Source organism: Pinus tabuliformis, chromosome 4_2, assembly GCF_031772625.1.
Source record: "Pinus tabuliformis cultivar Carrire ecotype Pingquan chromosome 4_2, CPIR1, whole genome shotgun sequence".
Taxonomy (NCBI): Eukaryota; Viridiplantae; Streptophyta; class Pinopsida; order Pinales; family Pinaceae; genus Pinus; species Pinus tabuliformis.
In genome coordinates, this window is record NC_142304.1 from 1,175,161,758 (window position 1) to 1,175,179,451 (window position 17,694).

Below are 17,694 nucleotides of genomic sequence, written 5' to 3' on the forward strand. Positions count from 1 at the left end.
TTATTAATGTTGTCTTCCATACCTATAGTCACATCATTAACTGAAGAGTCTAAACATTTACTTAACTCTATAAATGTTTTAGACATTTCATCCTTATCATGCATGGTAACCATAATCTCTTCTTTATCAGGTTTTGAAAGTTTTGTTTCTCCTTCAAGTTCCTTGAGCAATCTTTCCAAGAACTCTATTTCCATGTGAAATCCTTCCAGCAGTTCATCACAACTTTCATTCTCAGCTTCATTCTTTTCCTGGAAATCCTCCTGAGTTATCCTGTTTTCTGCACTATCATATTGCAAAGTTATTTCATCAATTTCATCGGAAAAATTAATTTGCTTACCTTCTTGGAATATCACTATGGAAATTTCATTAGACTTCTGGTCCATATCAACTTCATCTAACTGTCTTACACCAAACAGAAATTCATTTATGAACTCTTTCTGCTACAATAAATCAGCACCTTCTTCCTCTAAAAGGCGTTCTCTACCATACTTCACTTCAAGAGCTTCATTCCTGTTTGTGAAAATTTCACCAGTTTGTCCATCATCCTCTGCATATCCTGCAAACATATACAAACTATGAGAATTAAAATCACAAGGCTTCATTGCCTCATCTGCTTCCCTTGTCAACATATCTTCTAATTGTTCTGAACTATTCCAATAGTTCATGAGATCTTCAGATGACCTCTCATTATCATATTCACCCAGAATTTCTACCTGTTCTGGTATACAAATGGAAACTTCCATTTCTTCTTCTACTTCTCTGAAGTTTTCCATCAACCACTTTACCTATCTTTGTTGTAGCCTTCTCTACAACTTAGGCCACTTCACTGGCTTCTTCTTTAAGACCCAACCTAGTCTTTGGTTCTCCTCTAGCAGCATTACTAATGCATCGAGTTATTCTCTTATCTCAGTTATTTCCTTGTCAAGTTCTTCTTGACTCATCCGTTTCCTATGGATTGTTTGAGAACCTTTCTCCTTCATCTTGTAGACTTCTTCTGAACCTTCTATATGACTTTCCATAGCCCTCTTCTCTTCTGTGTGAGCTCTACACCTACAACCAATCAACTTCCTTCTAAGTTGATCTTCTCACCAAGATTCTCCTCTGCCTGGTCTCCAAGTTCTCTTTCCTTAGAACTTGCACTAAGCAATCTTTCTCTCTCTCTGGTTGCTACACTCACTACTCTTAAGGACTCCTCTGTCACTATCTATTCCAAGCCTCAGTTGGAATGAGGTTCTGCTACAATCTCTAAGAACTTCCAAGAGTTCTTCCTATAGTCTTACTGCTGTATTTTGGTGCCAAAATTTGCATCTGTGAACTTTCATACCTTTTTAGTCATAATCTTCACAAGCAAGGCATCCTTGCTATGATACCACTTGATGGGGTTAAAATTGCACTTAGGCGATAACTCACTTCATATACCAAAGACCAATAAATACCCATGGTTTATGCCCACAACTTCTTTCGGAAGCATTCTCATTTGACAGGTTTCACAAAGAACCCAGCTAATCAACAGCCAACAGAATAGAATGAAACTCGACCAATAAGCATCGGCCCCACACCCTACGGATACAAACAGACCTCAAATAACAATTAATTATATTCCATAAACTATTGAGTCCGCTCAAACTGTTAAACCATGCACACTTCTCCGCGCGATCACCGTTTGCTCGATCACGTGATGAATGACCAAGATCACCGGATCTCAAATAGATTTAACCCCGCTGTATAAAACCCCATCAGGTCCGAAATCCAAATTAACTTTCGCGCATGTTTGCACCCGATATCCGTCTAATCTTAGATTCAACAAACGATCTGATCACCTTCGGACTTCAACTACATTAAAATATGACTCATAACCTCATTAGGTTCGTTTTCTAAAAACCGCTTACGACGTTTGAGGCCACCCCATAATCTGCTTACCACTGTTGAATACCGGCTTCGCTACTTAATGCCCTCGCGTATATGACATAGATCACCAATGCTAATCGTCGACCTATGAGATCTAACAGTGACTATGCATACTCCAATCAATTCCTCATTAACTTGGTTTCGTTTGTGTCTGATGGTTTCTGTGTTAAACTGACTTCCTCTGCCATACTCTGATTTGACATCCATATAACAATTAAGAATGATATCTTGGTATTTTTTGGATCGCCATCAATCCTACAGTGATCAATGGATGATCAACATGCCTACAGATGGAATTTTAGTCATCTACGCATATACATATAACAGAACTTTGAAAATGGCACAATATACAGTTCCTCAGTCTCTATGTGTTCGCTGAAGTCTGCTTGGATACATATGTTACACAAAATCACTAATGTAACTAGAATTTATCATTTCATATTGAATCACACCATCGACATTCAGAATTAACTCTTTGTATATAGCATATAAACAAATAATTACATATTTGAGGCTCTCCTCCCTCTCTGGCCTGATTTTTCTAATTAGAGCCTCTATTTCTTCTAATCTGCCCATAGGCTTACAATTCCCTCATGAATCCTCTCGCTTTGTCCTTTTAGAAAAGAAAGGAAATACAATATATCTAAGCTAACAATCTCTTCCACAATTGAAGGGATAGACTATATATTTAGAAATCAAATCCTATCCTAATTTGAACAAACTAAACTACTTGGCTTGATCTCCACATAGGGAGGATCAACTTGCCACCTATTCTCTCTTTTCCTTAGTATTTGGAAATAATATAACTACTTACATACTTTTCAAATTATAGAAATTAAGTAACCAATTCTTCTTCCAAACTTTCGTTAGCCACAACATGTGACCACACCATCACATTGCTGGCTAGGCCTAGATGCTCCTGCATCATAGATCAATAGAAGTATCTAAAATTTTCTTATTGTTGCACACTCATTGTTGATGATCATTTATTACTTGTGAATACCATCACTGAAATTGTTTTGCACAAGTAAATGAAGGGACCCTTTACACATAATTGTCCTTAATAGTTTCTTCAAGGATCCTTGCATATATCTTCTAAGGAAACATTTCTAGGATATTAACACGGTCCTCTAACCTAATTGAGGAGAAATTCATAATGTTGTTTAGTATTTCATAATGAATTTTCATCCTTTAAGGCATACTGATATTGGCATTACTTCATCGAACTAGAGATCATTAGCTCCAAATAAAATTTTTGATACAAGTCTTAATACAAACTTTTCAACTAGGCCTATACTTGGTCTTCACTTGACAAGTGATCATAGTCTACAAGAATGTTGCCAAAATAATTTTAATCTCAAACAAAATCTATTAGAGCAATAATACATACCTTGCAATGCAAGAAAATTCTAGTAGACTTATTGAACTCAAGACACCTCTATTGGCCTTTGTCACTAACTGAGGCATCTCAAACTACTTTGGATCACCTCCTGAGTATAGGTATTTGTATCTTTCATTTGAGGTCTTTCGACCTAACTATAGCAGAACTGAGGCCCTTTTCGTACCTTCTCAAATAACCTCATCCTTTATCCTTATTTTAGATTTTCAGACTAGAGATTTTAATGTCTTAAACTGAGTTAGGTAACCTTAAAGTATGAATTGACATAGCATTTGCTTAAATAGTGAATCTCAGTCTTGAGAGGTAAACTTTATTTTGCAAATATCACCAGTAACTTTTGTTTAATCTTCTGAGGCATCTTAGTCTTTCTTAGATAACTCATTCTATCCAAGAGGATTACAATCTCAAATAAGTCTTCTAGAGATAATATCAAATAATTCTTAGATATATTAAACCTACTGACAATCAAATTTGAATTCTTTTGGCCTCTTTTCAGATTCTATTAGGCCAGTGGCTTAGCCTGAGATTCTTCGACCCTCCTAAGGTCTATTGGATTCCTACAACCAACCCTGAGACTTTTTCGGCTTGTACAAGATGGACTGAGGCCATTCGATCCCTTGTCACAGGCTTCAACCTTTTAACAAAATTTAGACTTGTGGTCTCAAATTTGTTCGTAGAGGTAGGTTTTTCCAACCTTCTTCTAGGGCGTAGATAAAGAGACAGATCTTGGCCTCTTTTTGGATATACTCCTTCCTTCTCAAAAATAGACTAGGATTTCTAGGGCTAGAACAAACCCTAGAGGAACAAGCTAACTTCTTCAAGGTTTCTCGCATACCCTTACTCTGAAACCATGTTGTTTTTTCAAGGGTCTTCTAAAATAATAATTACTTCTAATGATTTTATGTTTTTCATACTTTCATTCATCATTAGGTAATTACACAAAATACATCAAGAATAACATTTATGACAATAAAATAATAAAGTGATAGCTAAACAAAAGACACAAGCATTTACCTTGGGAAAACCCACATGGGGAAAAACCCAACAACCTTTTTCTTAGAGAATTATTCAACTCAACAAGAGATACATCTAATCCTTTAAGTAAATAATATTAGTTAAATTGACCAACAAAATAATCTAGATAAAATCTGGTCTACCCTCATGACAAGTCATGAATTTTTCCAACAAACTCGACCTGATTCGATTTGGTAGGGCCAGATTTCTTCTCTTGTGCTTATAAGAACTTAGACTTGCTTCTCAGTAGTACCCAAAAATTCCACACGTGAGAAACTGCAGAGAGAGAAGGATGTCACACATGTGAGGTCAAACAAGAGAGAGAAAAACTTGGTCAATTGCTGGAGAAATTTGACCTTCTTCTTCTTTGTCTCCTTCATCTAGATGAGCAAAAAATATCTTCTTATGAGAGATCCAAATTGTGCTTGAGGAGGAGGTTGAATGACATATATAATGATCCTGGGAGGATGAAATGGTGTGTCCTTTCATTGGGGCTGACTTGAAGTCGACCTTACATTTTGGAGGCAAAAATTCAATATTTGAAAATTCATAAATCCCTCTTTTTTAAATTGACATGAAGAGCATACCTTGTATTTATTATTAAATATATTTGGAGGAATAAAATATCAATTATGAAGACTAATGATAACTATAAAAATTCAACACCCTAACCACTTAGCCACGGAAAACAATAGCAACTCATCCCCTTTACATTAAAACCACCCCACTTAAATTTTGTTACAATATCATTTAAAAATATATACAAAAATATGTAGGAATTTATAGGGTAAGTTCCTCACACAGAACACCAAAGGACACCGCTCACAAAAAAATCACAGATCAATAAACCCATATTGTTGACGTGGTTAAAACCCTCAAAGAGGGAAATAATCAACGGCCTGAGCCAACATGGCCACTTTAGGCAATTTATTAATAAAATAATTAAAATTTACATAAGCTTCTCTCATGAACAGTTACCCTACAAATGACCCTCCATGCTCTTTAAATAGAGATCATGGACCAATCAGGTGTTAAGCCACAGATCAAGTGTCAGTAATACCGAGGAGAGAATGAACTGTTGGATCACTACATATCGTGACCGTCAGATTGTAAGTTACAAAAGTACATAGTAAAGAAACACACTTTACCTAACTCTACACTAGACCAAGTTATACTTAACTACTTCCTATGTGTTGGAATATCCTAACATCCCCCCTTAAGAACAACTTGGGATAGGATTGAAGGATGTACAAATATGACACAATAGGAGAAGGAAGAAGGCACTAGAGCCTATTCCCCCCTTAGTGACAACTTCTTGAACTCCAACCATAAATCGAAGTTTAGTAAACTTTGCCTTTGTGAGAGCCTTTCTAAAGATGTCTGCAACTTGATCATTTGTTGAACAATATTGCACTTCAAGAACATGGTCATGAATGAGATTTCTGATGAAGTGCATGTGCAGTTCAATGTGTTTTCTACGTTGATGTTGGACTATATCTTTGCATAGTTGAATGGCACTTTGATTATCACACCAAAGTGTAGTCGGATGCTGCTGCTAAAAGCCAAAATCCGACAGGATCTGACTAAGCCACAGGACTTCCTTACTAGCTTCTACGACACCACGATACTCTGCTTCTGCTGAACAAAGAGAAATGGCACTTTGTTTCTTACAAGCCCATGTAACAGGTCCTGAACCAAGAGTGAACACATAACCTGCAGTAGACTTCCAATCATCAAGGTCACCAGCCCAATCGGAATCAGTGAAACCAACCAATAGAGGAGATGCTTTGTCACTGTAATGAATCCCAAACTGAACTGTACCTCGAACATAATGAAGTATTCTTTTAGATGATTTCCAATGACTTTCATGTGGGTTTTGCATAAACTGAGAAATAAGGCCAACAGCAAAGGAAAGGTCAGGACAAGTATGGGTTAGATACAAAAGTTTTCCTACAAGTTGACGGTATAAGGTAGCATCAACTTTAGGTGAAGTACAAGTGACTGAAAGTTTAGCTCTAGACTGGAAGAGAGAAGGGGTTGGCTTACAATTTTCCATGTGAAAATGGCGTAGAAGATCACAGGCATACTTGGTCTGGGAAAGGGAAATACCTTCCTTGGATTGCAAGACTTGAAGACCAAGAAAATAATGCAAGTGTCCTAAGTCTGTCATTTCAAACTTCTTTTTAAGTCTGGAACTCACATGGTTTATAAGGTTGGGATCACTACCATCAAGGATAAGCTCATCAACATAAAGAAAAAGAATGATAAGGGACTTTCCCACTTTCTTGGTGTAGACGGTATTGTCAGAATGACACCTAGAAAAGCCAGTTTTTAAAAGAAAGCTATCCATTTTGGCATGCCAAGCTCGAGGGGCTTGCTTGAGACCATAAAGGGATTTCTTAAGCCGACATATAAGGCTGGAGTTTGTTTGTATAAAGCCAGTAGGTTGTTCCATATATATTTCTTCATGCAAGTCCCCATGCAAGAAGGCGGATTTAACATCCATTTGATGGAATTCCCATTTGAAAGAGGCGGCAAGGGAAAGAACAAGGTGGATAGAGTTCATTTTGGTAACAAGGGAGAAGGTTTCAGTATAGTCAATGCCTTCAACTTGTGAAAAACCCTTAGCAACAAGACGAGATTTATGTTTATCAACTTTCCCATCTGATCCATACTTGGTTCTGTAAACCCAATTGCATCTAACAAGTTTTCGTCCCTTTGGTAGAGGAACAAGATCCCATGTATCATCTGCCAATAATGAACGATATTCTTCGTTCATAGCTGCTTCCCAATCTGGATGGCCTGAAGCTTCTGCAAAGGTGTCAGGATCATAATTCGTTGAAGCTTGAACCAGTAAAGAAGAGGCTCTATCGAACTGAGGACATGTACATCGTTGATCTGTAGGATCACCGGCAAGATCACTTGCTACATCCTGAGTAGCACAGGCCCATTTTGGAAGCTGAGGAGCCGAAGGAGGATCCTGAGAAGGTGGGGGAGGATTGTCATCCTCGCTTTCATCATCTGAAGAAGAAATATTTTCAAAAGTAGAAGAGATAGAGAGAGGTGGCACATCCGTCGAACTAGGCTCGTAGGCCGATATATTTTCAGCAAACTTTACATCTCTTCTAATGATAACATTTTTGGACTTAAGTGGAATAAGTCTATATCCTTTGACATCTTTAGAATATCCAACAAAAATACATTTTTCACTCTTAGGTTCTAAAGCTTTATGTTTCTCATCTAGAATATGGGCCCATGCTTCACTTCCAAAAGCACAAAAGTGACTTACATCTGGTTTAATTGAGCTCCATACTTCTTCTGGAGTGATACTCTTTAAAACCTTAGTAGGAGTGCGATTTATTATGTAATTTTCATAGTTAATTGCTTCTGCCCAAAAATTAAGACTAAGTCCTTTAGATTGAAGCATACAATTAGCCATTTCCTTTAAGGTGTGATTCTTCCTTTTAGCTACACCATTTTGTTGTGGAGTATATGGAACAATATGTTGCATTCGAATTCCATGCTCAATGCAAAAGTTGATGAATTTGTTGTTAACATATTCTCCACCATTATCAGATCTTAGCTTAAGAATTTGATGTCCAAATTGTTTTTCAAGAAAGGCCTTAAAGGCCAAGAACATGTTAAATACTTCACTCTTGAGTTTTAATAAGTATACCTAAGTGCGTCTAGAGAAATCATCAATGAAAGTTAAGAAATACTTGTAGCCAGAGAATGAAACAACTGGAAGTGGACCAGATAAATCACTATGCACAAGTTGTAAAGGGGCTGAGCCGTGCTAAAAGGCACGTTTTTCAAAACTATCCCGATGATGTTTTTCAAGTACACATCCGGAACAAACACCATCTCTGCAAGATACCATTGGAAGACCTGCCACCATATTTTCTTTACATATATTTTGAAGGGAGCATTAGTTTAAGTGACCAAATCGCTCATGCCAAAGTTTGCTCACTTCATCATTATGAGCAACAAATACCGAGGGAATATTTGATGACCCAAAGTTGTTAAACTTATAAAACCTTGTAGAATCATCAGTAATGCCAGTAGCTAAAATATGTCCAGGATCTCTTAGGTCCTTAATTACAACATCATGAGGTGAAAATTCAACGATTTTACCTTCACCTGAATGAGTTATCTGATATACAGATAGAAGGTTGCAGGATAAGGTTGGAACACATAATACATCATTAAATTGACCATTTTCTATATGAACAGTTCCAGTCCCTACAACACTAAGAGATCTATCATCACCAACATATATATTTTTGGTGTTACAATCATTTAAAGAAGAAAACATGGTTGTGATAAGAAGCTCTAGAATCAATGAGCCACTCATGAGAATGAGAAGAAGAATATACATTTAGTGCATAGCGAGACCGAGATGCTTGACAACCACATGCAGAAAGTGTTATTCCTGAAGATGAAGTTGAAGTTGAAGAGTGCTCCAAATGGATGTTATGCTTCTTCATTGCTACTTCCAATGCTTCTATTTTCTTAAAGAATTTGGGTTCTAAGTGGCCATCTCAATTACAAAAGTGGCAATGTCTATCAATATTATTCCCTTTGTTTTCATTTGCCTTATCATTTTGTTGAAATTATTTTTCATTTTGAGACGGGAATTGCTTAGGACCCTTGTTTGGTTTAGGAGAATTCTTTTTAGGATACGACTTCTTAGGATTCTTTGAATTAGGTTGCTGCTGAGCGGCTAAGGCTTTCTTATAAGAGTTTCCAAGATTAAGAAGACCAAGATGTAAGAGTTTTTCTTGTTCTCTTATTGAAGAATCACAAAAGGAATCAAAGGAAGGGGACTTGTAGGCTTGTCCTTGAGAAATGAAGGCTTCTCTTGTAGAATGAAAGGTGGAAACAAACACACAGTAGGCTGGTCCTAACTTAGTAAGAATGGAATAGATAAGGTTACCATCTTCTTTATTAACCTTAACACCTTCCAAGAGAAGTATAAGGGTCTTGAACTTGGACAAAAAATCTTCGATGGAAGAAAAATTATTGGGGTCCAATGTAAGCAACTCATTTTCGAGTTGATGAGCTCTAAGTTCATTTTTAATTCCAAAAACTTTAGTGATATGTTTTATTGCTTCATCAGGAGTATCAAGTTCTGCGATATGGAATCTAAGGTCTAGAGAAATAGACATTTGTATCAACCCACATGCTTGATCTTGCCTATTTTCCCATTCGGCTACCTTATCTTCATCTTTCAGTTTGGTTTCTTGGCCTGAGGCTATTTTGTAGATACCTTTACTTCTAAGTAAATCCACAATGTAGGACCACCATTGGAAGTAGTTGGTGCTGTCAAGAATAACTTGGCATGGAATTTCTATTTTAACATAAATTTAAGTTATAGATGAAACTAAGTGTTCCAATGGAAAGATCTCGAAAAATTAGGCTGGTTCAAAAAAAAGGGCTCTGAAAATGGCTTCCAGATGAAGTTATGGCTTTTTGAAGAAAAGTTGATGAAGACGCCGACGAAGTGCAAGAATGTGCGGAAATGAATGATAATGTTATACTAAAAAAAAATTGCCCCCTTTCCAAACTTAATCTAATTAGCTCAAAAAAAAAAGACTTGAACTCAAGACCTCTACTCTCATAAAGTAGCTTTGGACCAAGTGAGTTAGATTAAAAGTTTAGTAATTTTTGGAAAAGGGGGGGGGGGGGGGCCCGACGGGGTTTTTTTTTTTGTCATTGAAGCTTTGGGCTGCATACTTACTTGAGAAAGCTCTTCTTTCTCTACAAAAAAAAAACACAAAACCCAACATGGACATACAGAAAAAAAAAACCAAACCTTATTTGGGGGGGGCAGCGACGGGGGTTTTTTTTTTGTCATTGAAGCTTTGGGCTGCGTGCTTACTTGAGAAAGCTCTTCTTTCTCTACAAAACAAAAAACACAAAACCCAACACGGACATATAGAAAAAAAACCAAACCTTATTGAAGTTATCTCTACCTGGAAACTAAATATTTTCCTCCATGTTTCCGATTTTCTGAGATCACACTAAGGCATGGCACAAAAGACCATACACATGAGATAAATCCTTCCTTTCTGTTTCTAATTTTCGTAGATCGCACAGAGTCATGGGGCAAAGAGCATACACAAAAATCTAAAGTATAGATCCGGTATTAAAAAAGAAAACTAAATAAACTGAAATAAACAGAGAGAAAATAACTAAAAACTACAAATAAGCATTGTATACCTCCAGATCTTAAAAATGATGTAGCTAGGGCTACCGGAAACCTTTTCACGTGAAACGAAAGGGGTTCCTCATTGGAACAGATGCTCCGAACACAATAAAGCAGTCCTCTCAGCCCAAAAGCAATTAGAAACAGTAGATATAGGAAATGGCAGTCAGATGCAGTTTTACTGGCTTTGGATCACCAACGGATGCGACCCTCAAATAGCTCTGATACCATGTAGGAATTTACAGGGTAAGTTCCTCAGACAGAACACCAAAGGACACCGCTCACAAACAGATCACATATCAATACACCAGTATTCTTGACGTGGTTAAAACCATCAAAGAGAGAAACAGTCCACGGCCTGAGCCAATGCAGCCACTTCAGGAAATTTATTAATAAAAGAATGAAAATTTACATAGGCTTCTCTCATGAATGGTTACCCTACAAATGACCCTCCATGCTCTTTAAATAGAGATTGTAAACCAATCGGGTTCCAAGCCATGGATCAAGTGTTGGTAATATTGAGGATAGAATGAACCGTCAGATCACTACATATCGTGACCATCAGATTGTAAGTTACAAAAGTACATAGTAAAGAAACACACTTTACCTAACTCTACACTAGACCAAGTTATACTTAACTACTTCCTATGTGTCGGAATATCCTAACATCCCCCCTTAAGAACAACTTGGGATAGGATTGAAGGATGTACAAATATGACACAATAGGAGAAGGAAGGAGGCACTAGAGCCTAAAATAACCTTCCTTATTATTTTTTTACAATATTAATTAAAAATATATATAATAACAAAATAGTATATTATTTCTTTTAAATTAATAATAACATATATTTTTTATTTTTCTCCTTTCCCATTAAAATATCCATTTTTCAATCCCCGATCGGGGTGACGGAGGATGTAAAGCACCATAATGGCGATGTTAGAAGGAGGATGGAGCGAGGACTGCTCATAACAGTTCGCATGAGGGCAAGAATGAACATGGAGAGGTACCGTCGATCGGTTAGGAGAAGTGGCATATGGAATGTCAGGGGGAAGAGAGGTGGGAAGGACGGTGATGAAGGCAGGATGGGACAACAGGGTGGTGGCAAGTGGTATGAAAGGGGGAGTAAGGTAGACAGGAAGGATAGAAGGAGAGGGAGCAGAAGAAGGAGCGGGACGAGGAAGCCAAGCATTCAGCCAGCGTTCAGGAAGCGAATCACTGGATATTTATACTGCCGACTCTCTCTAATTCGATTTGCTTGTAGAATGCTGGGGGGGTTAGAACCAGGAGTATGGGGGATAAGGAAAGTCTTGTAGAAGTAATTCATTTAGGTACCCAGGATGGGACTCAGGGGAAGGAAGAGTCGGGTGGGCCAGCCCTAAGGTAGGAGAAGGGTAAGGGTATAGTATTTGACAAGAAGAGGAAGGATGAGTCCTGAGCCATGAAAAAAAAGGGAGCCAGCAAAAGTGACAGGGAGGATGTGAGGGTCATAAGCCTGGAAATATTAACTAGATAGGGAGGCCAGGTAGGGGAGGGAAACTCAAGTCGAGGTAGCAAGCGAGGATGGGAGGCTGATTCGAATGAGAACCCTAGGAAGCTACCAAATATTTCCTAAGAGGAGACCACTGACGGGAAAGAGAGAGAAGTCAAATTACATGGGAGGAGGGGAGAGAATTCTGAGATTCCATCTCATGGGTTTACCATGCTGAGGAACCCCTGAGCAAGGGAAATCATAACCATGGCTGGGGACCGTGAAAGGGATGGTGAGATTCGTATCATAAATTTGAGTGTGAAGAAGACAGAGGGGAATAGGGAGAGGGGAGGGAGTAATCCTCTGGGAGACCTGGGAATAGGGAAGTGCAGACATAATCAGAACACCCCTGAGTTTATGGGTATCTGGATGGAAGATGATTTCATCCTGACCCATTACTGTTGGTCTTATGAACAGGTAGAGGGAAGCAGTGATATGGCAAGGTCAGGTCATGGTCGTAGTCGGGGTAGCAGAAGACAGACAAATAATAGTCGGCGCCCCAAGGCCAGTGACACCACTATCAAAAGAAGGGGACGTCGTCCAATGGACGAGGCAGTTCATGAAGCGGCCAGAGCATACATGAGGGACACAGACGAAGGCATTAGGAAAATAATGGACGAGATGGAAGATAGTGCGAAGGAAGAAGATTCCGAGGAGGAGATGGAAGATAGTGCGAAGGAAGAAGATTCCGAGGAGGAGATGGAAGAGTGGCGGGATCTTGTATCAGACCCTGGCAACACGAGAGGTAGGATGTCTCAGTACAAGCAGACGTTGCACTTATATTGGCTCATGAAGTGGCTGATGTGTAAGGCAGTGGAGCAAGTCTCAATGGGTATGGCTTTAATAATCAGGGACATGCCTGATTACAAACGGGACTTGCAGACCATTCAATTTCAACTCTGCAAACAAGATATGCGACTGGATCGCATAGAGAGACACATCCCCAATATAGTGGACAAGACACCAGTGCATGGCGGCTCAGCAGCAGACCCAGCAATTGTGGAACCTGACTAGGATGAACCGGATGAGTAGACTGAGCTTATGTTCCAAGACATTACTATTTTTTTAGCAGCAGAGTTTTTTTCTTTTCTATATATTTTTGGATGTGTATGGGAACGGTAGAGAGAAAATGGATTTCAAATAGTTTTGTTTACATAGCATGGATAGAAAGACTTCAAACTTATAAATTTTGGATGGCATATGATATGTATAGGTGGCAAAAAAACTTGGTTTCCCACTGGGCAAGTTGAGGCCACCTATGGACAGGAAGTGTATTCAGCTTGCTTATTATAAATAGAAAAAGATCTACCGAAGCTTACAAAAAAAATATCCATTTTTGAAAATTATTATTTCTTATTTTATTATTATGTAAGTCAATTTACCATTTGATAATGTTTTCATTTGTCATTATCCTTCTTAATTTTTATACACAATATTGGTTATTAACTCATTATTAATGGTTGGATTGGTGCTTAATTTTCTTAACATTATAATATATTCTTTTATTAAGAAAAGTCAAGCACCAATAAGAAAACGTGAATTTGTATTAACATTTATAACATAACTTGACGTTCAAGTTTCAAACTAATCAGTTATATTATAAAACATCTTTTATATATAATAATCACAAAGACTTAAGACTTTAATTATGATTAATTTGATATTAATTATATATAATTTATTTATATTTATTATATATTTTGAAATTTGAATTATAATATTTTAATTACATGTATATATTAGGTTAGATTTATCTAGCTGAGAAGGATCAAATTTCGGGATTCAAATTTTCTTTTTTTTTTAGTATAAAATTTGAGGAAAGATTTACAACTCCAGAGATTTGATCTCTCTGGGTGCTTGATAGATTGAGGCTTAAGATAGATCTAGGCCACTTTAAATTCTATAAATAAAGTGTAAAGTTAAAATGATATAATTTTTGGGTCAAAAAAGGCACTCTCCAACCCAATATGGTAGAGATGTTGTAATATTTCACATTTTGACTCATTAAAAATAAATAAAATCTCCAACCCATAGATTTTCCCACTGAATTCTTAACCAGTGGTTCCTTTGTATTCTACTCTAATGTAGCCTACTTAAAGAGTAATATTTAAAAGCTAATAATTAAACCAACCTAGATTCATCTTAATTCCAAATCAATCTCTCTCTTAAGGTGCAAACCTCGTTTAGGGTGAAAATTAAAATGATATAATTTTCATATTTAACTATATGATATATAAAAAATTATTATAGAAAATTTTAAAATATCACTCACTAAAACACAAAACAATACTTACAAATTTTGATTTTTCACCCACATTTACGTGGAGTCTTTCACCCTTTAAATAGACTATATTCCACATGAATACATGTGAGTACATAATCTTTTACAATATGGCTGTCATACTGGGTTGTAGAATGCCTCTTAGCACAATAAGTTTAAAAATTAAAAACATATGTTTATCTTTAAAAAGGTATTTTTAATTTTATCTATTTTTTAATCAGGAGAATTGTTAGACCTACTACTTATCATAGAGGAGATCTTGGATGAGTGAGACTGCTAGTATACTCCTTAACTTAACCCAACTGCTAAAGAGACTCATTATATAGGTAAACCAATATTTGAGTGGGGCTTTAAATTGGTTGGAAAACACCTTTTGGTGCAAGATGTCCACTATTAGGTCTAGTTCTACGGTTTTTTTTTTCTAATTATAAGTTCCAATGCAATGGAGATAGAGCATCTACACCTCTACAAGCTCAATCAATCAAATCCCTTAGTAAAGAAATTCCTTGTTTATAAGATAGGTGATATTCTTGTTAGAAGAAATTTGATTATTAAATGTGCTTAAGGTTTTTAAATATACATTGTTGAAAAAATTTAAAATAAAAAAAATAGTGTAAAAAATCTAGAACTTCCATTAAACATAACTTATATTATCTAAAATGTTTAGAAACATTTTAAACTCTACACATATTTAATGAGAGTGAGTATATTATTAATAGTGAGTGTAAAAAATATTTTTGGGAGAAATCATATATCAATTTTAATGTGGAAGTGTTTGGAACCACTTACTATGGTTCATCATTAGGACATATATGGATAACTTGAGCCAGAGAATTAATAAACCATCATATATCCATTCTAAATATGGATCTAATATGAGCCGAGAGGGATCCAATTTCTTCAGGTGCAATTTTTTTTATGAGCCAACATTATTTAAATGTTTTGTATATTTTTTTTTATTTTTTTTTAGATTTTTTTTACAGAGATGAATAAAATTTCAACTTTCATGACAAACGAACAATGTTACACATCATAGTGGGCTGTAGAATGAGTCTCCAAGCTTAATTAGCCTCTTAGCTCAATAATAGAGATGCAACCATGAAACAACATTAAAATTGATATGTGATTTCATCGATTTTTTTTTTTATAAATAATGAGTGTATTAGTTAAATAATAAACAACATTAAAATTGATATGTGATTTCTTCGATATTTTTTTATGATGATGATGATGATGATGATTAACGTCCATTGAGACCAAAATTTGGTCTATCGGACCTAAAGAAATGAATTATTTTTTGTTTTATTTAAGATTTTATTCATATGCTCAAAAAGTTTGGAGAGAAGCCTCTGAGCTCACTATAATTTTGACATCGTAAAAGGCTAGGAAGGTCTGTATTGCAACAAAGATTATGGAACTGAGATCTAATGTGGTTGTATGGGGGGCACTCTAAGAGGAAGTTGAGGAAGTGGTTTTGATGGGACCAACCCCTTTAGCTTGCGGATTAACAATAATTTAAAACTATGATTAGCATTAAGACAAGGTCAGCGCAAACATGATTAACATTATAACAATAATCAACACAAATATTTTTGTTTTTCGGTTTGATGGCGCAGTTAATTGGTGAGTATGGAGTAGGTGTGAGGGGACACCAATCCCTGCCTCGGACTTCACCCTCCCGCTCTTTGACTATGCTCTAACCCTCATCATTTGTCACTTTGGCACTTTGGCTCTTCTTTGCTTGCGGTGAGGGTTTATCGTTACTCTGTTTGTGACCGTGTCAAGTATTGCCATCGTGCTTTGTCCGCACCTGGTTATGGACTCCTCCGCCTGGTGACTTCGTAGCTCTGCCCGCGCTTCCTCTTTTGCTACCCAGTGGGTCTCACCTGGGCACTGTATTGATGGCTTCGTCGGCTTCGTGAGCGGGTTTTCTTCGTTCCTCTATTGGCTTATTGTTCTTCTTCATGGACGCTGTTATTTCTACTGTTATCTTAACTCTCTTTGTATATATTCTCTGGTTGAGTTTCGGGTTATGTTATGAAACCAGCTCACAAAAAGATAGAAAATATAGATCAACGCCTTATAATTTAGCCTCTTCGAGGGGAGAACCTCCTTTACATTACACAAATGAACAATTCTTGGATGATACAAATGAAAGTACCTCATTTCTATATATATGAGTCTAAGGGGTCATAATATAACCGAAGCCGACATAACAATAATAATGTAAGGGCATAATAATAACAATAGTGGGCTTCTATGGGCACAATAGTAACAATATGGGCACTACATGGGTACATCAATATAATAAGGGGGTCGTAATAATAACAATAAGGGGTTACACTAGTAGTATAGGGGCCTAACATTCCCCTCTCCTTCAAAAAGTGTTGTCCTCAACGCTTGAGTAGTTCTTGATGCTTATGTATAAAATTCTTTTCCTCCCATGTGGAATCTTCAGCAGGTAAGTTCTTCCACTTGATGAGGTACTCTGAAATTGATCGATTTCGTAGCTGTCGGGTTCTTGTTTCTGTGACTGCTCCAGGTTCCAATATTATTTTTCCTTCCTCTTCAATTTCTGGCAATATTTTTTGAATTGGGATCTTTTGCAACTTTTGAATAAGTGGCCATACTTCTTCTTCCTTCTTCCATTCATCCCTTTCTTCGTTTATCCAATCTGGTTGGATAATAGAAATAGCACAAAACAATGCTTCCACATCCTCATCCTTTCTTGAGAGTGCATTTGCAACAAAATTTTTCTTTCCTTTTCTATAGATGATGTCAAAGTCATAACCCAACATATTTGTGACCCATTTTTTTTGTTCTTCTAAAGATAATAGTTGTTCTAAAAAGTATTTATGACTATCATGATCCATTTTTACCTTGAAGTGTCTTCCCATTCGGTAAGGTCGCCATTTATTAAGTGCATATAGTATTGCCAACGTTTCCTTCTCATAAATAGCTTGCTTGAGATGTAGCTGTAAAAATACCCAATCACCTACATAAAAACATTTTTCACTACAATGTTGATCTACCTGTTGTTTCATTCGATTTTGCACAAAAGTGGCGTTATTCTTTAAAAGTTGGAGAACTTGTTGATGATGCTCGATGTGATCTTTCACTGCTTGAACCTTTTTATTCTTGATATGTCCTTCTATCTTTAGAGTTTGACGAGTGGTAATTTCTTCCAATCCTTTACAAGATATGGTCGGATTCATTTCTTGATGCTCAATGTGATCTTTCACTTCTTGAACATTTTTCTTCTTGATATGCCCTTCTATCTTAATAGTTTGAGGAGTGGTAATTTCGACCAATGAATTACAAGATATGGTTGGATTCATTTCTTCTTTCTCGATGT